The sequence below is a fragment of the Macrobrachium nipponense genome, chromosome 8 (genome assembly GCF_015104395.2).
Source record: "Macrobrachium nipponense isolate FS-2020 chromosome 8, ASM1510439v2, whole genome shotgun sequence".
NCBI lineage: Eukaryota > Metazoa > Arthropoda > Malacostraca > Decapoda > Palaemonidae > Macrobrachium > Macrobrachium nipponense.
The window spans coordinates 70,449,125-70,464,861 of NC_087203.1; the positions used below are offsets into that span (position 1 = coordinate 70,449,125).

The 15,737-nt window shown below is 35.9% G+C and overlaps 1 protein-coding gene across 2 annotated transcripts in view; it reads right to left on the minus strand.

Annotated features, from left to right (window-relative positions):
- The window catches only part of LOC135222829 (galactoside alpha-(1,2)-fucosyltransferase 2-like), a 48,357-nt gene extending 47,617 nt beyond the window's left edge, over window positions 1-740 (minus strand). For both annotated transcript variants that reach the window (XM_064261153.1, XM_064261150.1), the window contains exon 1: window positions 547-740. The gene's annotated coding sequence lies outside the window, so the exon portion shown is untranslated. The remainder of the gene's footprint in view (window positions 1-546) is intronic.
- Between the last annotated feature and the right edge of the window lie 14,997 nt (window positions 741-15,737).

A 15,737-nucleotide genomic window follows, 5' to 3' on the forward strand; every position in this document is an offset into this window, starting at 1 on the left:
AAAAGTACCACAACGGTAACGAATTTCAAGAATAAAAAGAACAAAACTTTGGCTAAAATGACATTTTTAATAAGAAAATCAAAGGAAGGTTAAGTCATTTTCTCGGGCGTATATTACGTACAACATTGCCTTCATTATCATAAAACCGTGAACCCGTGAAGTCTATGATGAAAAGCGACGCATTGCAGAGAAACAAGCACTTTTAAGAAGAGAATTAAATACTTATACTTCAAAGGCGAAGCACGAACAATGACGTAGCTGTGTCCAGTAAGTGACTTAAAAGTCGAGACCTGTCTTTGCCACTGTTAGGACTCAGTATGTTTTCATAACACACTATACTACACCGGTGACACGACTCCACAGCCATTCTTTAATGCCGTTTTTCTTTAATCTCTCTTAAAATCTCGTTTTTTTTTTAACATTTTATATACATATAATTCTAGGACCTGTCATGATCTACAATTTTAGTAATAACCAATGTTTACTTCCACAGTCAAAGCTATCCACGAGTGTGGTCTGTATTGGAGATGACTGATATATACATACTTCTTGATCATCATTATCTGCTGTTGACTTTGAACTTCACCGATAAAAGTCGATTTTCAGAACACTTGTACATTTCGAATTCAACCTCCTGTAGCGGCAAGAAACCGTTAAAAGGATGATATAACGAAATGTAACGATTGACCACACTCCCCAGCTAAGGAACGCGATGTCAGTACCAACAGGTCTGAATGCAAACTGAGTGAGGACTGAGGAGAGTGACAGTAGTTCCACTGAGCTCCCAACCTTGCTTGTATTATTAGATCTTGGTAAGGGAAAGTACCTTTGTATCGTGGCGGCTGCAAGTGGGTCGCCGGTGAGCGATCGGGGCGGGTGATGATGATGTTATCATGCAGTGGTCTCCGGCGTTGCGCAAACGAATCTCTGTACAAATTCTGAACTTTATAATGGTATGTTACAGTTTATTTTTTCAGTAATAAACGTGGAGAAATTATTTCGATTACGTTTTCATTTAGTTAGTTTAACATTGGAAAAGAGCGCTACTCTGTTCCAATTTCTTAAGGTTCCTCTCGCCAACTTTATGATAGTTGTAGTTTACAGTTTGGCATTTTTTTCTACACCTCCAACGATCGACACATTGGTTAATACTTCCTGTGGTACGTATCGACAGCCATTAGAGCTGTCAGCTATAGAACTGGCAGTACACTTGCATTTCAAATCCCCGATTTTCTGACATCAAGGCTCATGTCGATGAATGCAAATATTGTCATTGAAAGAAGAGCTGACAGATTTATGGTATTCGTGTTTGCCCACTTGTTGTCAGACATTTTCACATAGTTTCCCTACCCAGTAACCTTATAACGTAAGCATCGTTTGATGTGAAAAACCATATTGGGTAAATCACGGATGACCTTGAGCTCTCGAGGGAGACCAAGCCAGAGCTAAGGTGCTTTATTTACTCCGCTAGTGTAGTAGGCATGGCTGTATTAAAGCTGTGAATCACCTGGGTTGATGAAAAAGAAAGAAAAAAAAAAACGCTAGGTCTACAGAGCTGGTGGAGGACGACCTTGTGTTCCCTCTCGAGAATGAGGCCAGAACTGAAGCACTATATTTAGTCTGTTATTTGCTTGTTAGTGGGGCATGGGTGTTTAGTTCATTAACCACCATGGTGTTGATGCAAGAACCATGTCGGTCTACCAAGTTGCTTTGAGATCACCAGTGAAAGGCAACTTGTACATTGGATATTAATAGATGACCAATTTGCTGTGTTCTCCGACTCGTTTTAATAGTTTGTGGACCACAGACCAACCACCGGTAATCTGTTGCCCCGAGGTTAAGTCTATGCAAGCACTGTCATAAAAGATGAATATATTATCAAGCCTTTATAAGAACCGTACCATTAAACTTTTATGATGGCTCTCCATATAAAAAAAAATCAAGTAAATATTTGATATTTATAGCTTCTATATATACGTACATATGCTTTTAGTTTCTTAATCAATACCGGAATACAGTATTTTAGAAACTAACTCTTTTCTACCAGATCATTGTGTTACACAGTGGCAGTTCTAGAAATCTTTCATGGGGAGGGGGCACTTAGGATTCTTATATATGTATATATAATATATATTAGATATATATACTTATATAGATTATTATTATTATAATATATATATATATATATATATTATTAATATATATATATATAAATTATAGAGATAATAGATACATACACATACATGAGGTACGTATATATCAATATGTATGCACACACACACACAACACACACATATATATATATAATATAATATTATATACTGATTAATTATATATTATATAGATATTATATATATATTAATATATACATAATAGATATATTACAGACATAATTTACATCTTATGCACATACATATTGTATGTACTAAATTACAAGGAGTTACAAGGATTAGCATGTCTCAAAGACTTACTAGTCCATCCGAGGAGACATTATGTGCTCACTTATCTTTAAGAGCAGGTTTTACAATTCATTCAGTGTTCTAATGATTTTGTCTAGCTTTCTTTTGAACTATTCTACATTGCTGCTGATTACAACTTCTAGCGGCAGTTTATTCCATGTGTCACATGTCTTGTATGTGAAGAAGTTCCTACAATGCGAAATGTTGTAATTCTTCAGTTCTGGTTTCCAATTATTTTTTATTTGGTTTTCGTTTAGTGTGAAGAGATTACTATTTACTTCTGTTATGCCTTTCAGTATTTTGAATGTCTCTATTAGTTGTCCTTGCCATCGTCGTGTTTCTAGGTCATACATGTTCAAACTCTCTAGTAGTCTTTGGTAACGTATTTGCCTGATGGATGGAATTAACTTTGTGGCTCTCGCTTGTACCCCTCATGGTCTGTTATGTCCTTTCTTACCGTTGGTGACCAAAACTTTACTGCATATTCAAGGTGTGGTGTAACTATTGATGTGTAGAGCTGCAGGACCGTTTCCTTATTTCTGTATCTGAACCGCCTCTATCTATCCCACTAGTTTGTGTGCCTTCTTTTCAGCTTTTAGGCATTTTGTGGATTTTAAGTCCTTGGTAATAATAACTCTAAGGTCCTCTTCTTGTTCTACACTATTTATGTCATTCCCAAGCAGCATGTAGTTGGCATGAGGGTTGCTTGTGCCTATTCGTAACAGTACTTTTATCCAGGTTAAAAGGTATTTGCATATTTTTTACCACTCTCCTATTTTCCTTAGACCATTTCTTAAACTTTCCACTGTATCTGGGTCTGCTGCATTTACACCTATTTTGGTTTCATCTGCAAATTTGGCTATCCTGCCAGTTAAGCCTACATCAATGTCATTAATGTAAATAAAAAACAAGAGCGGGCCACGGACAAAACCCCGAGGAACTCCGCTTGTCACATCTGCGCATTCAGATTCTTCACTATTACTACGACTCTCTTGTTTTCTATTAGTTAGCCAGTCTTCGACCCAGTCTGCTATTTCTCCTACAATTCCTAAAGCTCTAACTTTCGTTATTAGTTTCTTGTATGGAACTTTTTCAAAGGCCTTTTGGAAATCTAAGTATAGTATATCTATTGCTCTACTACTGTCGTAAATACCAAGGATGTTATGGAAAGTCTCCAAGAGGTTTGATAGGCAGGATCTGTTTTGTCTGAAACCGTATTGGCTGTTTAACAACAAGTTGTTTCTGTCAATGAGAGAGAGAGAGAGAGAGAGAGAGAGAGAGAGATTATAATTCTGAAAATTTTTACATTATTTCCAACACTTGTAGCTTACAAAGGAGTAGCAGGTGAAGTTCCTTTGGTAAATATAAACATTAAATACATAAAGTAAACAAATTGTTTAATTTCGTTTTCAGTGTTCCTATCGATATTTTACTTGTGTGCAGTGGGTATACTTTATCAAAATTTAATTACAGCTTTGAGATTTGCACATTAATCTATCCAGGGGGGGGCACGTGACCAGGTGTTCCACCTTAAATCCGCCACTGTACAACGCACCAGCAAACGTCATACTGAAATGTGAGATCACAACGCCAGCAATAATAATAATAATAATAATAATAATAATAATTAATAATAATAATAATAATAATAATAATAATAATAATAATAATCTTAGGAAGCAGACCCTCTCTCAAGCATACTTTATTAAAATAGTAATGGCTACTTCAGCAGCGTTACACTTGTAGAGATTCTTCTCTATTTTGCGAATAGCGGCTTTTTCCGAGCTACTTAAACAGGCTAGTAGAGCGCCTATAGAGGTCATGGTAAAATACAGGGTCAAAATAGGTGTATATATTTGAAATTTACAGATAAAATTCAAATATATACACCTATTTTGACCCTGTATTTTACCATGACCTCTATAGGCGCTCTACTAGCCTGTTTAAGTAGCTCGGAAAAAGCCGCTATTCGCAAAATAGAGAAGAATCTCTACAAGTGTAACGCTGCTGAAGTAGCCATTACTTTTAATAAAATAATAATAATAATATTAAAACAGCGACCGTATCAATATTAGAACAAGTAAAAAATGCGCCTAATTGACTTCGGCGCAATCGTGTGTTCTGTACAAGCATATAATATGTCTGAGGTTCTCAGCCGCGGCCCATTAAAGTTTCAGCCACGGCCCGTTGGTGGCCTTTGTTGTTGGCACCTGTAGCGATGCCAGAATCACGATCATGGCTAATTTTAAGCTTGAATATAATAAAAACTACGGTGGCTAGAGGACTGCAATTCGGTATGTTTGGTGATTGGGGGGCTGATGATCAACATCTCAATTTGCAGCCTTCTAGCCTCTGTAGCTTTTTAAGATCTGAGGGCGAACAGGAAAAGTGCGGACGGACAGACAAATAGCCATCCCATCAGCTAAAAAAAAAAAAAAAAATAAAAAAAAAAAAAAAAAAAAAAAAAAAAAAAAAAGAAACTCAAAACCAAGATATAACACCGCCGACCTCGTTATAACAAAACTAACGGTCACATTCTAGAGCGTGATTTTGCAGAGAAGCAGGACATCATTTATTGCAGCACTGATGGGATAATGACTTGACAAACCGGCAGATCTAGTCTGAGGTAACAGATGGACACCGAATATGCCAGAGATCGTGGGACTGCAGTGAAAATGAAACTATGCATTTAATCTTTCAATCTTCTTGCACATAGAAGAATATTACGCTAAAAGTGAACATACACACACACACACACACAAATATTCAAGCTAAAAAGGTAATAACACCTAATTAGTACAAAAAATGAAGTGACAAATATGAAGATGCACAAAATTATTTGCAAAAAAACAAAAACAGCTAAAAATAATATGAACTAGTGCCAACCCTTGAGTGTGGAGGCAGAGGAAGGACTGGACAAGAACCTGAAAAAACGTAAACAGCTCACGAGAGATAAAGAGGTGTGGATGCGGAATGGGTGTTCATTAAGGGGAGGCACGCTGCTAAAAACCTTAGAAATCTTTATACTGAACTGAATATTTGCATTTATCGGCATGATCCCTGATGCCATGAAATTCGGGATTTGAAATGCAAGTTTTGTGCCAACTTTATAGCTGACAGCTCTGCAGCCGTCGATTCGGACCTTAAATAACCTGTGTCGATCCTATATAGGTTCCTCGATTATATCGAGGACAAGTAAATTTAACACACGAGGTCATTATTAGGTCCAAATGGTCTTCCAAGATGAAAAGGCTACCGTTGGTAAGGGTTTATGGGTTAATTTTTATTTTCACGGCGAGGAGATGACTTGATATTACAGCTTGGAGGTTTTTTATTTATCATTTATTTTTTTTTATAAAAGGCTGTATTATGAATAAAAGGAAGACTGCAATAGAAATTTAAGAACGTTGGAAGTAGGATGACGTGGAACAAAATTATAATCTAAATGTTTGGAGACGTGCTTCAAGAAGTGCTGTTAAAACATTTTTGCAAAAACGTGATTTCATCGTGAAAGCTTCCCCAACTAGAGGATAAAGTAAAGGCTCAATGAAACATAGTTGATAAGGCATTTTAGCTGCTTTTGTTTCATTGCAAATAATTTTGTACCAAGACCAGTAAATGTCTCTTTTCTAAAACTCGAAGTAGAAAAACATTGGGAAGATCGTTTTATTGAAATATCTAAAAAAAGGAACAAAAATATACTGATCGTTGGTTTCGTGTTCCATCGGAATTCGATATCGAGGTGAAATGAATTAATGCAAATTTAAAACCTTTAGAGTCAAACTGACTTCTAAAAAGTGCAAACGTATCTACATACCTTCTATAAAATAGTGGATGATAACTAAGGAGACAAGTACCAAGCTTCCGCCGAGCACGTGAAGGTACCAGTGATGGGGCCCAAGAGCACAGCCCATAGCCATACCATCAATTGTCCCGAACCGTTAGGTCTGAAAGTCTTGAAATCATTCTTACAGGTGTAATTTCTCATTCGCATCTAACTTTAGAGAAAACATCGAATGGAAGTTTCAGCAGATACCGCGCGAAAGTTAGGTCTTGTTCGTAAGGAAGGACTCATATATTTATAACTGTGATAAAAATCAATGCAACCTGTTTTCGGTCACTTGTGCCTTCTTTACTAGAGTACTGTTCTTCGAAATGGATGTCTACTTCTTCCAGAGGTTTACCTCTTTCAGACAGTGGTGTTCGTGGTGGTAGGTTTCTGTTTCCTAATATTAGCTGTTATGACTTGGGCCGTCGACGGATAGTCTCTTGTTTCTCACTTTAAATAAGTTGTATTTTAATAGAGATTTTTCATGTTTACTGTTGATCCCCTGATCCCCTTTTCCTGCCGAGCGAAACCAGATTCACCGAACAGCAGCACTAGAGTGCAGTAAATGTGCCTCGCTTTCGAACTCCTCAGTTCCAGAGATCCTTCATTCCTCGCACCTTGGGCCGTGTGCTATTCTTCTTGTATTTTAATACATATTTATTTATTTATTTATACTAATCTAGAAAACAGGAACCCCCAACTACCGAGTAACTGAAAAAAAGGAAAATCAAAAAGGACCTGTATCAAGGTAAAGCAAAATCCAAACAAGAGAGAGGAGGAATTCCTGTCGATTCGAGGGAGTCATTGGAATAATTTAACACCGTTATGTTTAATTTCGAAATAGAAACACCCACTTTGTGTAGTTTTCTCTCGTGGACCTCTTCGTCGTGGAAAGCAAACGAGCTGGTACTTTTATTAAACAAGTAAGTGAAAATGTAACGGAAATATTTTATAAAAAAAAAAATATTTCCGTGTGGTGATCTTCCTTAGAATTACCATAATGATCATCAATGAATTGTCTCCGTGGTGACAGTTTTTTTCTATAGTGAGGCGCTGAAATTGATCAGTTTCGATGGACCAAGAAAGTTCACGATGCCGAATAAACGTTCCAGGTGGCAATGTCATATCACCCATGGTCGGTGGATTTACTACAAAGTAACCATGTCAAACGATATGTAAAACAATATAAAATTGAGGACAATGACCAAGCGCTGGGGACTATGAGGTCATTCAGTACGGACAGGGAAACAGAGAAAAAAGGTTTGAAGGGCGAAACTGGAGGAAATCCTCGCGGTTACTCCAAGAGGCAATTGTTTGTAGAGGTTGGAAAGTAAGATGGAAGAAAGATAATATGAAAGGGAAAGGAGGTACAGTAAAATGAATGAAAAGGGTTGCAGTTAGGGACCGAAGGGACGCTCGAAGAAACTTAAGTTATGTCTACTACAGCAGAGGTGACCAAACAGTCGATCGCGGCTACTTGTTTGGTCGATCGCCGTTCCCCAACAATCCTATATAAACAAACAAAAAACACAAGCATATTGATTGATTGATTGATTGTGTATTATATCTGGCGTCACAACATCTGGGTAATTGACACCGAAAAAAATTAAATATAAAAAATTAAATTTTTGATAAATTTCATATAAAAATCTATATATATATAGTCAAAAAATTTGTTCATATATAAAAGTTCTTACATAGACAATCTCTATAATTTAAATTTGGTTAAGGAGGCCAGCCTCCTCAATAAAAATATATAACTGCTCTATATTACAATCCTTTCCAAGAATTGTAGCTAGGATAAAATTACCTACTCTGTCACGACCCCAAGACATGAACCTATGTCTCAAATTCCCAAGTCTGGGACATTCAACCAGCAAATGTCTCACAGTCAAGGGCACAGTACAGTTCTCACAAAACGAGGATTTTCACGAGACATCAAGAACCCATGGGTGAGTCTTGTATGTCCAATCCTCAATCTGCACAACATCGTTTCTTGTCTCCTTGGCATATATGGATATGACCAAGGAGACACTGAAGACGTGATACTACGCATTTTTTTTTTGATTGTTTAAAATATCCTCTCACTGGGACTGCCAACATTTTTTAATTCTCTGACCTACTAGAGGATACAAATCCCGATATGGTAGTAGTCATCTTGTGGGTTCTGGGGAGCTGACCGCAGACTTTGCAAATTGGTCAGCTTTCTCATTCCCAGCCACCCCAACATGAGAAGGCACCCACAGAACTTTATTTCTTTCCCTCTTCTTTTTAGTAAAAGCAGCCATTCCAATATATCTAAAATCAGAGGGTTTAAAGGGTTAAAAAGATTCCAGTGACTGAAGAACACTTCTTGAGTCACAATATATAATAAAATTACTTTCATTCCGAATTAAAACTTCCTTTAAAGCCTTTAAAATTCCATATAACTCTGCTGTAAAAATTGATGCAACAGATGATAACCTGCCACTCCTCCTCTACTCAGGGAAGACTACACCAAAGCCGACGCCAGCATCTGACTTTGAGCCGTCCGTGAAAACTGCAGTGGAGTCGTCATGTTGCAAGGAATGTTCTACAAATATTGACCGCGTGGCCTCACTGGACAATTCTGTTTTGGTAAAAATTGAAATATCTGTCAGAATTTTAATTTTACCTCTGGAAAGTATTCCAGGGGTGGGGGACCTAACTGAATATTTTGTTTTGGCTTGGTAAAATCGCGACCCTTGGCATGTTTAATTCACGAACAATGGTATTGACTCTAAAGCGAATGGATGAGGTTGCTTGGGGGTGATTTTCATAAAACTGCCAATGCCTTTCATTTCTCATACAAATGCTGGTTAAGACTTAGGTAGCCTCTGGAATCTATACCAGCTTCCGAACCAGCAGACGCTTGTAATGAAGATCCAGTGCACCTCATCAGCATCTACAAGCATGCTCTCGGTGGGAGATGATTTAAATGCTCCAGTACACAACCGTATTCCTCCATGATGAATTGAGTTGAGCATTTTAAGGCTATTTGGCTTTGCAGAAGTGTACACCTCACACCCGTAACTTAATTTTGAAAAGACCAAGGCTTTATATAATCTCAACATCTGAGTTCGGTCTACAACCCCACGAAGTGTGAGACACGACTTTCAGCAAATTCATTGCTTTTAAGCATTTTGCCTTAATATATTTCAGATGTGGAATCCAGGTCAGCTTGCTATTAAAAATCAAGCCAAGAAACCTTGTTTCACCAACACATGGAATTCTCTGCCTATGAATGAATAGATCTGGATCAGGGTGGATTCCCCTTATACGACAAAAGTGCTAGTTACAGTTTTATGGCGGAAAATCTAAAACCATTAACCTCAGCCCACTTTATTATATTATCAATGCAGCATCATATATATATATATATATATATATATATATATAGATATATATATATATATATATATATGTGTGTGTGTGTGTGTGTGTGTGTGTGTGTGTGTGTGTGTGTGTGTGTGACGCAATTATACTCATGTTTTATCGTACTACAGCGCTATTTGAAATTTGTTTCCCACGGAATAATGTGTGATTATGTAGTATGTAGATCGTAAAAGTTTGTCTTTAGAGTAGATCCCGGAGTCCAAAAGTCTGGTCTACAGTGTGCTGCGGGAGGTGTACTGATGGCATTACCCAACAACGGGGATCTCAAACGATACATCAAGCAAACTGAACCCTTAACATAAAACCATAAACAACCGCACAAGCTACACAAGGGACCTCACATTAAAGCACGACAGAGCACTTAAGTTTCATCAGCAGTCGTTGAAAACGCAGACTTCGATGACAGCTTTCAAAGGTTTAGGTTTCCCGCCGGAGATAAGGAGTTGATGAAATTCTCGGCGGGCTGTGACGTCTATCTGGGACGAATTTGGGACAGACCTTCAACAATTATGCCGCTTCTTCCCCTGCATGATTTTGCCTTCGAATACTGGCACCATCTAGCTATTGATTGCTTATTAGTGATGAAAAGAGTTCAGATTCACTACAAGATTTGCAAAGGACTACGAAGGGAAGATTACGGTGACTATAATGTGCGTATCTCGTGTGTCGTTTTCATTGTTATTCTGTTCTCACAAAAATCTGCCTCTAATGTTAGCTAATTTGAGTACTAAGAGAAAAAAACAGTACTTTCGTAAATCACTAGACAGTACCTTGACTTGTTAATGAATATTATCAACAAAATTATAATCATATATGCAGTATAATATATATAGTATAATATATACAGTATAATATATACAGTATATATATATATATATATATATATATATATATATATATATATATATATATATATATATATATTATAATTTGTTGATAATATTCATTAAGTCAAGGTACTGTCTATTGAATGACGATAGTACTAGCTTTTCCTCTTAGTACTCACATTTATAACATCAGAGGCTGATTTTGCGGGATTAGAATAGCAATGACAACGACACATTATAATCATCGTAATCTTCCCTTCGTAGTCATTTGCAAATGTTGCAGTGAATCTGAACTCTCACTGCAGCTGGATACTGTACCAGGTTATAGGTACTTGGAAGACTGAGAGACTGAGCTGGTTTTTGAGGATAATGCATCGCTGGGAAAGTCTGTGATTTCATTTGATTTTGATTTATATAGATTTTTGGCATTATGCCAGGCACTGGGGCAACTAAGGCCATTCAGTGCTGAAATGGAAATTGACAGTAAAAGGTTTGCAAGGTGTTACAGGAGGAAAACCTCGCAATAAGATGAAAAAAAGAGAATATGAACGGAGGCACAGTAAAAAGAATGAACGTAGGTGCAGCCAGGGGCCGAGGGGACGCTGCAAAGAACCTTAAGTAATGCCTACATTGCACCGAATGAGGTGCACTGACGGCACTATCCCCGGGGCTACGGGTAGGGGGGGGGGGGGGGGCGGGGGGAGGGAGTCTGCGGGTTTGGAGGTCAGTGATAACTACATGGAGGGTTTCAGTGGAGGAGCACAGAGCAGATATATAAATTAGCTGACAGAAATATGTTGCCGAATTAGCAGTGTTGACATTATATACAAAAAAAAACTTATGACTGTTGATATTGTTAAGTGCTGTTTATTTTAATCTTTTACAAATAAATACGAGCTGAGGGAATATAAAAAAAAAGCACACCGTTTTCTAGAAAGGAATCTCTGACATTGTGAATTTTCTGAATACTATAACTGGCCCCTCTTCAAGAGTCAGGCTTTTTTTTATGGGTGGTCCCAAGCCAGGTTTACAAATACATATTCCCCTTACTGCATCCACTTTACCTAGATACCCAATATTGTCCTTTCTTTGACTCACAAAATTGCAGAAATAATATACATACATATACTATATATATATATATATCTATGTATAATAGTAGATAATATATATATATATAATATATATAGGTGTGTGTGTGTGCATATACAATATATATATATATATATATATATATGTATATATATATCATATATATATATATATATATATATATATATGTGTGTGTGTGTGTATATACATATATATAGTATGTATTATATATATATATATATATATAAAGGTATAAGCCCTGAGGGAAAAATAAACAACGGATTTTCCACAAGATCTTTCGACGTTCAATGTCCTTTACTTAGCAGATGAACTGACTTACATGAGGAATTGACAATACAAGAAAGGTCGTATAACAGACAGATAGGGATTATAAAGAGATTAGTACCTAGAATCCGACACACCTAGAAGATGAGTAACCTTCCCAGACAAGCATAAACATGGGTACAATTAAAAAAAAAAAAAAAGATTAAGACAATCTGCTCAGACACAAGGACAAGACAATTAAAGGATTATTATAGGTGACAGCTATTCAGAACTTTGGTAAACAAAAACATATTCACAATACACATTACATATACAACGAAGATATCTCTAAGGCAACTAATTTTTATTTAAGTCTGTAATTATATCTTTGAGGTCATTCTTAAACATGTTACAAATACAAGGGTCTAAATGAAAAAGGCCACGACTAATATTGAAATTACAATGAGAATTAAGTTGTATTAAAGCAGATTCTAAAAGATTTCGTGATAAGACATCCTGTGACCTTGCAATTACTGAACTACCAATCCAATTTATTCGGTGTTTTTTCACTTAAATGAATGAATATTGCATTAGATGTTTGCCCAGCTTTTACAGAATATTTATGCTGGTTTAATCTTACTTCTAAGCCCTTACTTGACTGTCATAGATAAAATGAGGGACAGTCCATACTTGGAATTTTATATATTATGTTGTTTGCTTTCTCTGGGGCCATTTTTTATTAACATTCCTTTTAGGAGTGTTATTATAGGAATAAACAAGGTTGACCTTAAAGGCTTTTAACAGTGATTTAATGGTTTCAAATCCATTAAAATAAGGCAAACTAAGAATGTTCTTAGAATTTTCTTTCTCCGTGTTACTTACACTATAAAACCTTTTGTAGGCTTTATTATAACAAATATCTAATATATGTGAAGGATAACATAAATCTTTCCCTATTTTTCTTATGTATTCAATTTCTTGATCCAAATATTGGGGACTGACAATGCACAATGCTCGTAAAAACATAGAAGAAAAAATTGATATTTTGATGTTAAGATGGTGGCCTGAATAGAAATGAACATAAGGTAAGTTGTTGGTCGGTTTCCTATAAATACTGAATTTACATTGAAATGGTTCTCTATGCATCAAAACATCTAAGAAAGGGATGCAATTGTCTTTTTCTAATTCTAGAGTAAACTGGTTATTTAATTTAGAGAGTAAATCATTTACATCAATACCGACAGGCAGAACAGCTAAAATATCATCAACATATCTATACCACTTTACAGGAATACAAATGATATTAGGTAAGTAGCGTTTTTCAAAGAATTCCATGTACAAGTTTGAGAGGAGTGGCGATAAAGGGTTGCCCATTGCCATGCCAAATATTTGTTGATAAAATTCACCATTGAATATAAACTTACAATCACAAATGCACAACCTAGTGAGTGAAATAATGTGACTTATGCTTGTTTGGGAAGGTTACTCATCTTCCAGGTGTGTCGGATTCTAGGTACTAATCTCTTTATAATCCCTATCTGTCAGTTATACGACCTTTCTTGTATTGTCAATTCCTCATGTAAGTCAGTTCATCTGCTAAGTAAAGGACGTTGAATGTTGAAAGATCTTGTGGAAACTCCGTTGTTTATTTTCCCTCGTGGCTTATACCTTTATTTATGGATTTATCACGTTCCAAACTTTCGTGATTCAATTATACATAATGAGGGCCACGTTTACTTTCGCTATTCTGTTTCCTCTTTTGAGATGTGTCATCACTACCTTCTCCAAGTCTCTTGTGGCTGCACCTTCGACCAAAATTCGTCTAAAGTTCCTGAAGAAGTGCCTTTCTGAACAAGTGCTCCCTAAATCCTTGCTGGCACGCTGTCTAAGAAGGTATGACAATCACCCATTCAACGAATTTAATGCCATGATGTTGAAACAGCACATAGCAGCCGCCAAGCAAGAAGAGAAAGAAAAATTCAAGGAAGTGAAAGAACAAGGATCTCTTTCAATCATTCTATCTGGCTGACTGGAAGGACTCACTGCGACGGGAAATTTACGAAAAATTATGTAGGACTACGGATGCCCTGAAAAGGAAACTTGACGGAAAACTAAAAAATCTTATTGATAGCAGTGATTGGACCAATTGTGCACGTCAAGATTGTGTTGTAAACCTATCAAGTAAACAAATAAGTGAAAATGTTGTGAGTGCGCTTAGATATGGTTTATCTTTCTTTATAACTAGTCGACCTTCTGCTTTAATAATTGCGTCATCCCTAAGTAAATTTGAAAAATATTGTGATCTTCCTCAAAATCATGTTGACATGATTAAAGGTATTGTTTACGGAGCTGCCAATGTTAAGCATGAAAGTAACTTCCCTGCTCGCTATAAGAAAAGTTTGACCGATCTTAAAAAGGACAATACTATCCACATTACAAAAGCTGATAAGTCAAATAGTATAGTAATTTTAGATAAAGCTGACTACATCACATATGAAAGCCCTACTGGATGATGATGTGACTTATAAAAACTAACAAATAAAAAACTAACAAAAATCCCCTTGCTCAAGTTCTAAAAAACTTTAATAGCACAGTGAAAAAAAATCCTTAAAGATAAAGTAGAACTACTAGGCTAATTGTCAGTCAAATTTCCTTCGCTACCTTACCTGTATGGATTAGTCAAAACGCACAAAGAAAATAACCCTATGCGGCCTATTATCAGTACTGTTGGTTCAATTTCACATAAACTTTCGAAATATATCACTAAGTTCTTGTCTCCGTTACTTGGAACCATCTCCAATTCTCATATATATAATTCTCTAGATTTAGTTGATAAATTAAACAAAATTACTCTTTGCCCCACTGATAGATTAGTTAGTTTTGATGTATGTTCTCTTTTTACTAAAGTCCCTATAGACTATTTTAGAATATCTTAGTAATGAACTAACTCAGCATGAATTACCTCTTCCTATAAGTCACATTATTTCACTCACTAAGTTGTGCATTTGTGATTGTAAGTTTATATTCAATGGTGAATTTTATCAACAAATATTTGGCATGGTAATGGGCAACTCTTTATCACCACTCCTCTCAAACTTGTACATGGAATTCTTTGAAAAATGCTACTTACCTAATATTTATATTCCTGTAAAGTGGTATAGATATGTTGATGATATTTTAGCTGTTCTGCCTTTCGGTACTGATGTAAATGATTTACTCTCTAAATTAAATAACCAGGTACCATCGATTAAGTTTACTCTAGAATTGGAAAAAGACAATTGCCTCCCTTTCTTAGATGTTTTGATACATAAAGAACCATTTCATTGTAAATTCAGTATTTATAGAAAACCGACCAACAACTTAACTTATGTTCATTTCTATACAACCTTTCTTGTATTCTCAATCCTGATGTAAGTCAGTTCATCTGCTAAGTAAAGGACGTTGAACGTCTAAAGATCTTGCGGAAACTCCGTTGTTTATTTTTCCCTCGTGGCTTATACCTTTATTTATGGATTTATCACGTTCCAAACTTTCGTGATTTAGTTATACATACTATATATATATATATATATATATATATATATATATATATATATATATATATATATATATAATATATATATAATACACACACACACACACACACATATATATATATATATATAATATATATATATATAAAAACAGCTCACTGATTATGTCCTCTCAGTACTTTACCCTGTATAGTAGGCTGTGGAATGGCCTCGTGAAAGTTGGCAGTTACCGTTTATTGTTCAAAATGCACTGGAAAGTGAGCCACGATTATCCATAGTAGCTTAACCACCAGTGAAAATAAACCCATTTTAATATGTA